An 11,754-nucleotide genomic window follows, 5' to 3' on the forward strand; every position below is an offset into this window, starting at 1 on the left:
CTATCCATTACCACACTGGCCCACATGCTGGGGGCCAGGCTGTGCCTTTCATCTGCATTGTCTTACTGAAACCTTTCAACCTACAGGAGGAAAACCGAACTTGAAAGAGGCCAGTTAGTTGCCCAAGGCCCAGAGCTTCCAAGTTAGGGTTTGAACCCAGATGGTCTTGATCCCAGAGTAGGCCCATTTCACATTTCTACCCTTCAGTTATTAGGGACAAATTTGGGCTTTTTCAAAGAAAACTTTTTCAGGAAGCTTATGGAGCAGACCAAAGCAAAGCCCCAAGATACAGTGCAGGTGAATGGCAGGAGCCGCTCTGCCATTCGTCAGCAGCACAGCCTCCACGGGATGCTTTTGCCTCAGTGTTCCCTCTCGTAAAACCTGTGGGGAGGCCAGGCATGGTGGCTCACACCTGTAATTCCCAAGCACTTTGGGAGGTCGAGGCAGGCAGACCACAAAGTCAGGAGTTCAAGACCAGCCTGACCAACATGGTGAAACCCCGTCTCTACTAAAAATACAAAAATTAGCCGGGTGTGGTGGCATGTGCCTGAATCCCAGCTACTCAGGAGGCTGAGGCAGGAGAATCGCTTGAACCCAGGAAGCAGAGGTTGCAGTGAGCCAAAATCGTGGCACTGCACTCCAGCCTGGGTGACAGAGGGAGACTCTGTCTCAAAAACAAACAAACAAAACCCAAAAACAAAACAATAGCAACAACAAAAAACCTGTGGGCAATGCCAACCTCATAGGTTAAAAGGAAAGAGCAAAGTCATTGATGAATGTGAACATGCACAGTGGATGATCAGGAAGGTCCCCCTTCTTTTCAGGCCATTACTTGCCCTTTTTTCACACCCTCCCACTCATTTGAAGTGGTGTGGCTTCAGATCCCCAGGCCCAATGAAGAAGCTGGGCCACATCACACAATGAAAAGCAAATTGCTGTTAAATATACAGAGGAGGGCATGAGCAGCTCAGCTTTATGGATCCCAGGAAGGCTTCCTGGAGGAGGTGGCAAGTGAGCTGCACCAGTGAGGAAGGGTAGACATTCCCCAGATGATAAAGGAGGAGAGGGCTCCTGGGCACAGGGCTTGAGTGGCTTTTCAAGGGCATGTGGGGAGGGTGAGGTTGGAGAAGACAGTCACCCTCAGTCCTCAACGTGGATCATGCTGCATCCCATGACAAGGGCTTGTGCGTTAGTGGTTCTAACCCACAAGACTTCGTGGACTTATGAATCACCTGAGGGTCTGTTAAAAATGCAGCATCCTGCAGTGGGGCCCAGGAATCTTTGTTTGTCCCAGCTCCTGGGTGACACTGTGCAAGTGATCAGAGGAAGAAAGGAGACACAAAGCTTCTGGTGATGGACATGAGAGCTGGGCAAGGGCTCAGTGTCCTCCACCAGGCAGAGGAGCAGACTAGGGTCTTAGGATCTTGAGTGTGGGCGTGTACTAGACCCTGTGCCCCGAATTAGCAGATGTGAGGAGCTAAGCTGAGAAACAGCAAATGGGAAAGCAAATGTGAATGCTAGGGCAAGTATTACAACTTTGTTAGGAGTCCCCAGGGGCTGGGCAGAGAAGACAGGTTCAGTCACAAGGGTTTTAGTCCAGAGACATGTGCTGGAGAGGAAAGGGAAGGCTGGAAGGGGAGGTATAATGAGCAACCGCTGGGAAGCAATTTTTTTTGTTATGGGAGGTGAGTGGCAGCCCTGGGGCTTTGGAAAAGGTGACAAAAAAGAATGTATACCAAGGGCCTGACATTCTAAGGACTTATGAAGAACCCATTTAATTCCCATGACCATCTTAATTAGAAAAATACATTGTTATTTCTTAATTTACAGACAAAGAAATCCAGTCCCAGAAAGTAATTTGCACAGCAAATAAGCCATGGAGCAGAGACTCAAGTCCAGACTGTGTCAGTCCAGAGCTGGGCACTGATTTTTCATTCTAGGGTATCCCAAGCACATTTAAAACTCCCGGATTCATAAGCCACTCCTTCCTTCTGTTCTTCATCCTGCCCTGGACAATCCCATCTCCAGCCCACCTCATCCCTTGCTCTGCTCTTTCCTAGGTCCAAGATGATTCTTTTTCCTGAAGTGGTGAATGGAACTGCTGCTCTTCATCCCTCTCTAGGCAGCCAGGGCATGTGTGTTCTTCCCAGCAGCTGAGATGAGGTTGGAAATTAATAGAGGATATAGACAGAAAGAAACTGACAACTAACTAACTACGCTATGCAGATAATAATTGAGGTGTATTTTCTCCCAGATAAACAAGATAATCTGAGTGACCCCTGTTCCCTATTACAGGACTCCAATTCCTAATCTTGGCAGTTGCTCCCCAAAATACCTTCCCAGTGAATGTTTCTTGAATACCTGTTTTGGGAATATGTTAGGTACTGTCCTAAACACTGGAGATTCAGTGGTGAAAAAGAGTCCTACACTGTCATTAAGAAACTTGTGTTCTAGGAGAGGGCGGGCAGCAAATAAGTAAATGGATAAGGTTTCAACTAGTGAGCATTGCTGGGAAGATGAAGAAGTTGAGTAAGGGTAGAGAGCTGCGCTCTCCGTAGGATTTCCGTGATGGTGGAAAGTTTCTATATCCTTGTTGTCCATCATAGCAGTCAATATGTGGAACGCTTGCAATGTGGCTAATGTGACCAAGGAACTGAATTTTAAGTTCTATTTTAGAGAATTTAAATTTAAATAGCCCCATGTGGTTTGTGGCCACTGTGTCACTCATCACAGGTATAGAGAACACCTGGAAAGGGGAGAGGTGATTAAGTGAGGTGGTCAAGGGAGACTCCCTGAGGGGGCAAAATTTGAACTGAGGGCTGAGAAGGAGGCAGCCTTCCATTGTTCCAGGGGGAGACAGTGCAGATGTGGGGCCTTCGGGGTAAACAAAGCTCAAAGTTCTGGGACGGAGAGAAGTCTTGTGGGCTGGCATTTAGTGGGTGAGGTAGTGCGGTGGGAGCTGATGGTGGAGGGGTGGTGGGGACCGGATAACTGGGGTATGGCAGGCTGTGGTGAAGTGGGCACCCCGCGTTCCCCTTAGCAACACAGCAGGTATGGCTGCCCTGCCCTTGCCTGCCCCCTTTTCTCTCAGGGTTGTGGGGAGGACTAGATGAGAGCAGGTGACATGCACACGCTCTGTAAATTGTACAGAGCTGCTGGGCGCGGTGGCTTATGCCTGTAATCCCAGCACTTTGGGAGGCCAAGGCATGCGGATCACCTGAGGTCAGGAGTTTCAGACCAGTCTGACCAACACGGTGAAACCCCGTCTCTGCTAAAAATACAAAAATTAGCCAAGTGTGGTGGCAGGCGTCTGTAATCCCGGCTACTCGGAAGTCTGAGGCAGGAGAATCGCTTTAACCCAGGAGGTAGAGGTTGCAGTAAGCTGAGATCTTGCCATTGCACTCCATCCTGGGCAACAAGAGTGAAACTCCATCTAAAAAAGAAAAAAAAAATTACAGTGCTGCCAGTAAGAGTAGAGCTGTGGTTCTGAGTGTGATCTTGGACCAGCAGCATGAGCATCATCAGGGAACACGTTAGAAATGAACATTCTTGGGCCACATCCTGGATCTACTAGTTCAAAGCTCTGGGAGTGGGGCCCAGCAATGTTTCCAAAAGCCCTCCGGGTGGCTGTGATGCAGGCTCAAGTTTAAGAGCAACTGCAGAAGACTGGCGGCAATCACCTCCTCCTCCTCCTTCTCATCTCAGGCCCCCAACAAATTGTCCTTCCAACTCCAACCCTGGCAGAATTCCTTAGTGGCTCATTATGCACATTAGCTCTCCTTTCCTCAGAGCTAGCTCAATTTTTGGCTTCACATACACAGACTAAAACAAACGAAAAAAATCATATAGATAAAACCTTTGTATTAAAAGTATTTTCACCATACAAGCCATCCAGGGTCATCATTAAAATAAAACTTAGGCCGGACACAGTGGCTCACGCCTATAATCCTAGCAGTTTGGAAGGCCAAGGTGGGCAGATTGCTTGAGCTCAGGAGTTTGAGACCAGCCTGGCCAACGTGATGAAACCTCATCTCTGCTAAAAATACAAATATTTGGTGGTCATGGTGGCATGTACCTGTAGTCCCAGCTACTTAGGAGACTGAGGTGGGAGGATAGCTTGAGCCTGGGAGGCGGAGGTTGCAGTGAGCTGAGATTGCACCACTGTACTCCAGCCTGGGTGACAGAGTGAGACTGTCTCAAAAAATAAACAAATAACACCTATGTAGCATAGAACCTATCACGTGAAAAAAAGATCCCCTATTCCTGTTAATCCTATTCCCTAGAGATTACCACAGACTGATTTCTTGTGATTCCTTCTAGATATCTCCTATGCTTATAGAGGCAGCTAGCGTAGTGCTCTGAAACCAGTTTGCTTGGTTTAGAATCCCAGGTTTGCTTATTTGTCAAATAAATTGGACAAGTTGTCTCAGTGTCGTCATTCAGAAAATGAAGTTAATAATAGCACCAACCTCATAGAATTGTTGTGAGGATTAAATTAATTCAAATAAAGCGATCAGGAGACAATCCACTAAACATTCTTACAACAGTGCCTGGTGTATAGTATGTACAAACATGAGTGTCTGTTAATAAATACAATGCATGGCTGAGGTTTAATTATTCTATGCCTTTTCCTCGGGGATATAGTCTTGAGAGAATAAGGCAAAGGTGCAGGAACAGTTGGAAAGTCATTTACGATGGAGGTGATACTGAGAGCCACTGAAAAAATCCTGACCAGTTGATTCTTGGCAGTGATTTTGGCTGAATTTCTTGGTTTCTGATCATTATTTTTTATTTTATTTTATTTTTATTTTTATTTGAGATGGAGTCTCGCTCTGTTGTTCGGCTGGAGTGCAGGGATGCGATCTTGGCCCACTGCAACCTCTGCCTCCTAGGTTTAAGCGATTCTCCTGCCTCAGCCTCCCGAGTAGCTGGAACTACAGGCACACGCCAACACACCCGGCTAATTTTTGTATTTTTAGTAGAGACGGGGTTTCACCATGTTGGCCAGGATGGTCTCGATCTCTTGACCTTGTGGTTCGCCTGCCTCAGCCTCCCAAAGTGCTGGGATTACAGCCATAAGCCACTGCACCCGGCCACTCATCATTATTTCTATAAACTCCTTGGTATCTTTGCAAAGCTTCAAAGTTGCACAGTTTCAAAAAATATAGCAGGAGGGGGGTATTTACATGGAACCCAGTGTGGATGGTGCAACCTGGAGTTATGAAATGGTCTCTCTGATATCAGCCAAGTGTGGCATGTCTGTTGCTTGCAACCAAGAAGTCTGACCATGCCTTGCTCCATTCTTTCTAAGGGCTGCATAGTATTCTACTCTGTGTATGTGTTGTATTTCACTTAATCATTTCTTGTTGATGGATATCTGGATAGTTTAGCTATTCTATTTATTTATTTATTTATTTATTTATTTATTTATTTATTTATTTTTTGAGATGGAGTCTCGCTCTGTCGCCCAGGCTGGAGTGCAGTGGCCGGATCTTAGCTCACTGCAAGCTCCGCCTCCCAGGTTCACGCCATTCTCCTGGCTCAGCCTCCTGAGTAGCTGGGACTACAGGAACCCGCCACATCGCCTGGCTAGTTTTTTTGTATTTTTTAGTAGAGACAGTGTTTCACCGTGTTCGCCAGGATGGTCTCAATCTCCTGACCTCGTGATCCACCCGTCTCGGCCTCCCAAAGTGCTGGGATTACAGGCTTGAGCCACCGCGCCCGGCCTTAGTTTAGCTGTTCTACACTACACAGACAAATGCAATGACAAGCTTCTTAGAGCCTATTGTCCAGCCCCCACCTGCACCCTATCCCCACCGGCTCTTTTTTTTTTGGGAGACAGGGTCTTACTCTGTCACCCAGGCTGGAGTGCAGTGGCAAAATCACAGTTCACTGAAGCCTTGCTCTCGCAGGCTCAAGTGATCTTCCCACCTTAGACTTCTGAGTAGCTAGGACTGCAGGTGCACGCCACCACACCCAGCTATTTTTTTCATTTTTGTAGCGATGAGATCTCACTATGTTGTCCAGGCTGGTCTGAAACTCCTGGGCTCAAGTGATGCTCCCACCTCAGCCTCCCAAAGCACTGGTATTATAGGCATGAGTCACTGCGTCTGGCCTGAAATGGGCTCTTTATCGTACATGATCCTGTGTAGTGCTCATGCCAACACTGTGAGGTTTGCATCAACTTTCCCTCTACAGATGAGGCAGCTGAGGTCAGAGAGAGGATGAGATGTGCCCCAAACCATCAGTGAGCCCCTTGATGGGCAGGGCTCTTTCCACTTCATCAGGGTGGTCAGTAGTGGAGAGAATGTTTGGGGTGAAAGCACGGTCCTTCCCTTGACTCAATACCAGCTGGCAAAAGGTGGAGGTTCTTAGTGGAGAGAGATAAGTCAGGGAAGGACTCGTGGGAGTGCTGGAGAGCCTTCCGCTGTCAACTCAGCCGCATTCCAGAGGGCAAGAGGAGAGAGAGGGTGGAGGACAGTTGGCATGTGGATTGAGGAACAATAATGGTGATGATGCTAATAATCACAGTGACTAATGTTTTGGGCGAGTCACAAAGCAATTTCCTTTTGTGAATAGTTCAGCAGAGCCATACAACCATCCCGTTGGAGGAAGACAAGGCAATGTGGCTATCCACATTTTACAGAAGGGAAAATTCAGGACTGGAGAGGGAGAGTAACTTGCCCAAGTTAACATGTCAAGATAATTGCTGTGCTGGGTGGGGCCAGACCTTTTGGGCCCCAGCCCGGGATCTATGGGCCACAGCTGTGGCTGGCAGAAAGGTGCGGCCTTTGTCAGGGCTGAAGCTCAGCTACACCCTCTCTCCAACCTCAGGTTGGGTGCCAGGCAGAGGGTTTGCCTGAAGGCTGGGGATGTCAGAAGACAGACGGGTCTGCTTCGAGTGGGGCCACCCCCCAAGTCATCCACATGTCCTCCAGATCTCCCTGACCCCTCCCACTGGCTGATTCGTGGCTGGTTCTGCCCCAGGATCTGATTCCATGGGTTTGGCCTGGACTCTGTTCCTTCTCTTGGAGAAAGTGTGTGTGTGTGTTTCCATGTATATGTGTTTGTGTGTGTGTGATGTGCTTCTGTGTATTTGTGTATATACATATGTGTTGTGTATATGTGTTTGTGTGTGTATATGTATTTGTGTGTGTGTACATGTGTATGTATCTGTGTGTTTCCATGTGTATATGTTGGTGTGTGTGTTGTGTTTGTGTTGTATGTTTGTGTGTGTATTGTGTTTGTGTTTGTGTGTTTCCATGTGTATGTGTGTTTTGGTGTGTGTTTGTGTTGTGTGTGTGTTTGTGTGTGTATGTGAGAGAAAGAGACACCTCTCCTGGCAGTGGCCCTCACTCATGCTGGCTCTTCCCCACACCCTTCCTCCTAGCCTGACTCAAGCTTAGCAGTCCCTCTGCTTGAAGAAAACAAGCGTCCTTCATGAATAAGGGCCATGGAACACCTACTATGTGCCAGGATCTGTGCTTGGAGCTTTCACCACTGTTGTTTTCACTTGAGCTGCACCTTAACCCTTCCCAGTGGGTTTCCCTGTTACCCTCCCATCCAGATCTTCAAAACCAACTGCGGCCCAGGATTGAAACTGCTTTCTAATTTCATCAAAGAAGGAAGGCTGTGGGTTTCAGAGAAGAAAGTGGAGCTACATCACTTTCATTTTGCCGTCTTTAATCAGAAGTTCTTGTATTATTTTCTTATAAAAAAATCACTGGCTAACAGGTGTCTGCCTTGCTGTTGGAGGGACCTGCACCTGGGCCCTGGGCATCATGGCCAAGTGCAACAGAAGCCCTAATGCAAACCATCCTTCTTTGACTATGTTTAATTTAAATATTTGTATCAAATATAGAAACAACAGGATGGGAGAGAGAGTAGAAAGGAAAAAACAGTAAGCAAACAACACCTTTAAAATGTGTGAGGTAAATTCAAAGGGGCTGATGTGTTATTGGAAAGAATTCTGGATGATGACATTTTGCAACAGAAATGAGAAAATTAAGACCCTAGTTACTTTCCCCAACAGAGATTGTTCATGTCCCCTCCCCAGAGGGTGTCACATCTATTTCAGAGTCATGTTGCCCCTGGGAGGCATGCAGAGGAGGTGTGGTCTCTTTGTTCCTTGATATCTTGTATACCCATTGTAATTTCTTATGCCATGCAACCCAGAGAAAGGAGTGGTCTTTTATCTTTTTTTTTTTTTTGAGACAGAGTCTCACCCTATTGCCTAGGCTGGAGTGGAGTGGCAAGATCTTGGCTCACTGCAACCTCCACTTCCCAGCCTCAGGTGATCCGCTTACCCGAGTAGCTGGGGCTACAGGTGCACACCACCACACTCAGCTAGTTTTTTTTTTTTTTTTTTTTTTTGGTAGAAATGGGGTTTCACCATGTTGCCCAGACTGATCTTGAACTCCTAGACTCAAGTGATCCACCTGCCTTGGCCTCCCAGAGTGCTGGGATTACAGGAGTGAGCCACTGAGTCTGGCCAGGAGTGGTCTTGAGATAGCAGAAATAGAAATTGACTATAAAACATCACGTGCAGTTCCACAAACAAAAAGAGAAACTAATAATATCTTGTTATACATAACTCCAACCGTTTTATTTAGGCATTTTATAAACTGTACAAGCATCTGTAAGACTTTTTGGTACATATGTCCATATTACTTTCTATTTTTCTTTCTTTTTTTTTTCTTTGAGACAGAGTCTTGCTCTGTTGCCCAGGCTGGAGTGCAGTAGTGCAATTTCGGCTTACTGCAACCTCCGCCTCCGGGGTTCAAGCCATTCTCCCACTTCAATTTCATGAGTAGCTGGGATTACAGGAATGCACCACCATGCCTGGCTAATTTTTGTATTTTTAGTAGAGATGGGGTCTCACTATGTTGGCCAGGCTGGTCTTGAACTCCTGACTTCAAGTGATCCACCCGACTTGGCCTCTCAGAGTGCTGGGATTACAGGAGTGAGCCACCGAGACTGGCCCCTCATTACTTTTTAGAAGGAGTGTGCATGTATGTACATTTTATGGATTTGCTCTTCCCCAGAGAAAGTCATTTTGAGGATACAGTATATCATATAGCAAGGGCTAATACTTTAGGGCCAGGCCCACCCGAGTTTGAATCTCTGCTTTGCCACTTTCTAGCTGCAGCGTGTTGGAAAAAAAATCTCACTTGTAACCCCTCTGAGCCTCAATTTCTTTTTTCAAAAAATCATAGTACATCTTAATTTGTAAATCTCAACCCACAACGCAGGGATTAAATTAGAGCATGCATGTGAATGAAGCGTGGTGCAGAGGGCAGTAGTAACAGCAGGGTAACAATCACGCAAATGCCTATTGCGTGATTGTTATGTGCCAGACATCTTATTTAATCCTCAGAATTGGTGCATGAAGTAGGTGTTGTTATTTTCCCCATTAAACAGCCAGGAAGGCAAAAGCTAGGACCTGAACTCACCTTGGTGCAGCTTTGATAAATGGGAGCCATATAGAAGAGAAGCTGGGACAACCTCATTGGCTTGTAAGGTCTTAGAAAGAGACTTTCTGAGACCTGGCAGTGGCAAAGAATTCAAGGAGGCTTGTCTAGATTGACATAGAATCTGGGATGAGAGGCCAGCTGGGGACACCTCCTATTTCAGAGGTGAAGTATATGGGAAGACGTATGCATTGTGGGGACAGAAGGGAGCCAGGGTAGCCAAGAGCAAAGGAACAGGGAGGAAATGGCAGGAAGGGAGGTGGTAGCCCAGGCTGGGGCAGGAATGAAGGGCACATCAGAGTGAGTACAGGACATAGAAATTAGGTGGGGTAGAGCAAGAACTTCAGAGAGCTGGAGGCTAATGTGTTACAGCCATGTGCTGGGGACAGGCAGCATTCAAGCTGGGAAGGAATCCAGGGTCACTTTGTGTTACATCCTAATATTAAGAGACGGAGGAAAAGGTGGACCCCTTCCCCTACCCCACTGTGTAGGTTAAGAATATTCCAATTTTGGAAATTACAGGTACTTCATATATACTTTTATAATCACATTTTGAAGGTAGGATGAATTAGATTTCCTAATGGATTGGATATGGAGTGTGAAAGTAAGTGAGGAGTCAAAGATGATGTCAGGATTTTTGGTTGGAGTGACTAAAAGGATGATGTCATCATTCTTTGATGTCAGACTCAAAGAAATTGAGGCTCAGGAATGCAGTTTTGGATCTACTAAGTTTGAGATGTATATGAGGCATCTATGTTGAGACATCAGGAAGTCAGCTGGATATATGAGTTTGGAGTTTAGGTGAGAGGGCTGGGCTGGAGATGCAAATGTGGGAGTCATCAGCATTCAGTTGGTACTTGAAGCTATGATACTGGTGAGAAAAGAAAGAATGAGATCATGTCCTTTGCAGGAACATGGATAGAGCTGGAGGCCATTATCCTTAGCAAACTTAACGCAGGGCCAGAAAACCAAATGCCACATGTTCTCACTTATAAGTGGGAGCGAAATGATGAGAACACAGGGACACATAGAGGGAAACAACACACACTGGGGCCTGCCTGAGGATGAAGGGTGAGAGGAGGGGGAGGATTAGGAAATGTAACTAATGGGTATTAGGCTTATCACCTGGGTAACAAAATAACCTGTACAACAAACCCCCATGTCATGAGTTTACTTATACTACAAACCTGCACATGTACCCCTGAACTTAAAGTAATAGTTAAAAAAGGAAAGAAATTAGTATGGATAAAAGGGAAGATCAAGAATTGAGCCCAGGGATTCCCAGAATTTGACCTTTGGGGAGGAGAGGAGGAACCAGCAAAGGAGACCGAGGGAGCAATCCATGAAGAAGGAGTAAAACCAAGACATCATGCTGTCCTGAAGCTAAGTGAAGAAAGTAACTCAAGGAAGAGTGAGCAATCACCCATGGCAAGTGCAGCTGGTGGGCCAGCTAGGACTAGAGATGAGAACTGACCAGGGCTTAGCAAGCTGGAGAACAATGGTAACTTTGACAAAGACATTGGCGGTGGAGTGATGAGAAGATGGTGGTGGGGGCACACTGGTTGGAGTAGGCATAGGCGAGAGAGGATGGGAGTTAATATGGTTTGGATCTGTGTCTCCACCAAATCCTATGTTGAACTATAATCGCCAGTGTTGGAAGTGGGGCCTGATGGGAGGTAGTTGGATCGTGGAGGTGAATTTCTCATGAATGGTTTAGCACCATCCCCTCATGCTGTTCTCGTGATAGCGAGTGAGTTCTCATGAGATCTGGTCGTTAAAAAGTGTGTGGCCAGGTATGGTGGCTCACGCCTGTAATCCCAGCACTTTGAGAGGCCAAGGCGGGCAGATCACCTGAGGTAAGGAGTTCAAGACCAGCCTGACCAACATGGTGAAATCCCGTCTCTGCTAAAAATACAAAATTAGCCAGATGTGGTGGTGGGTGCCTGTAATCTCAGCTACTAGGGAGGCTGAGGCAGGAGAATCGCTTGAACCCAGGAAGCAGAGGTTGCAGTGAGCCAAGAGTGTACCATTGCACTCCAGCCTGGGCAACAAGACTGAAGCTCCGTCTCAAAAAAAAAAAAAAAAAAAAGTGTATAGCACCCCCGCCCCCACACTACTCTCTCTTGCTCCTGCTCCTGTTACGTGAAATGCCTGCTGCTCTTTTGCCTTCCACCATGATTAGAAACTTTCTGAGGCCTCCCCAGAAGCCAAGCAGATGCACTATGCTTCCTGTACAGCCTGCAGAACCGTGAGCCAATTAAACCTCTTTTCTTTGTAAATTACC

Source organism: Rhinopithecus bieti, unplaced genomic scaffold (genome assembly GCF_001698545.2).
Source record: "Rhinopithecus bieti isolate Rb0 unplaced genomic scaffold, ASM169854v2 scaffold_10347, whole genome shotgun sequence".
NCBI classification, from domain to species: Eukaryota; Metazoa; Chordata; class Mammalia; order Primates; family Cercopithecidae; genus Rhinopithecus; species Rhinopithecus bieti.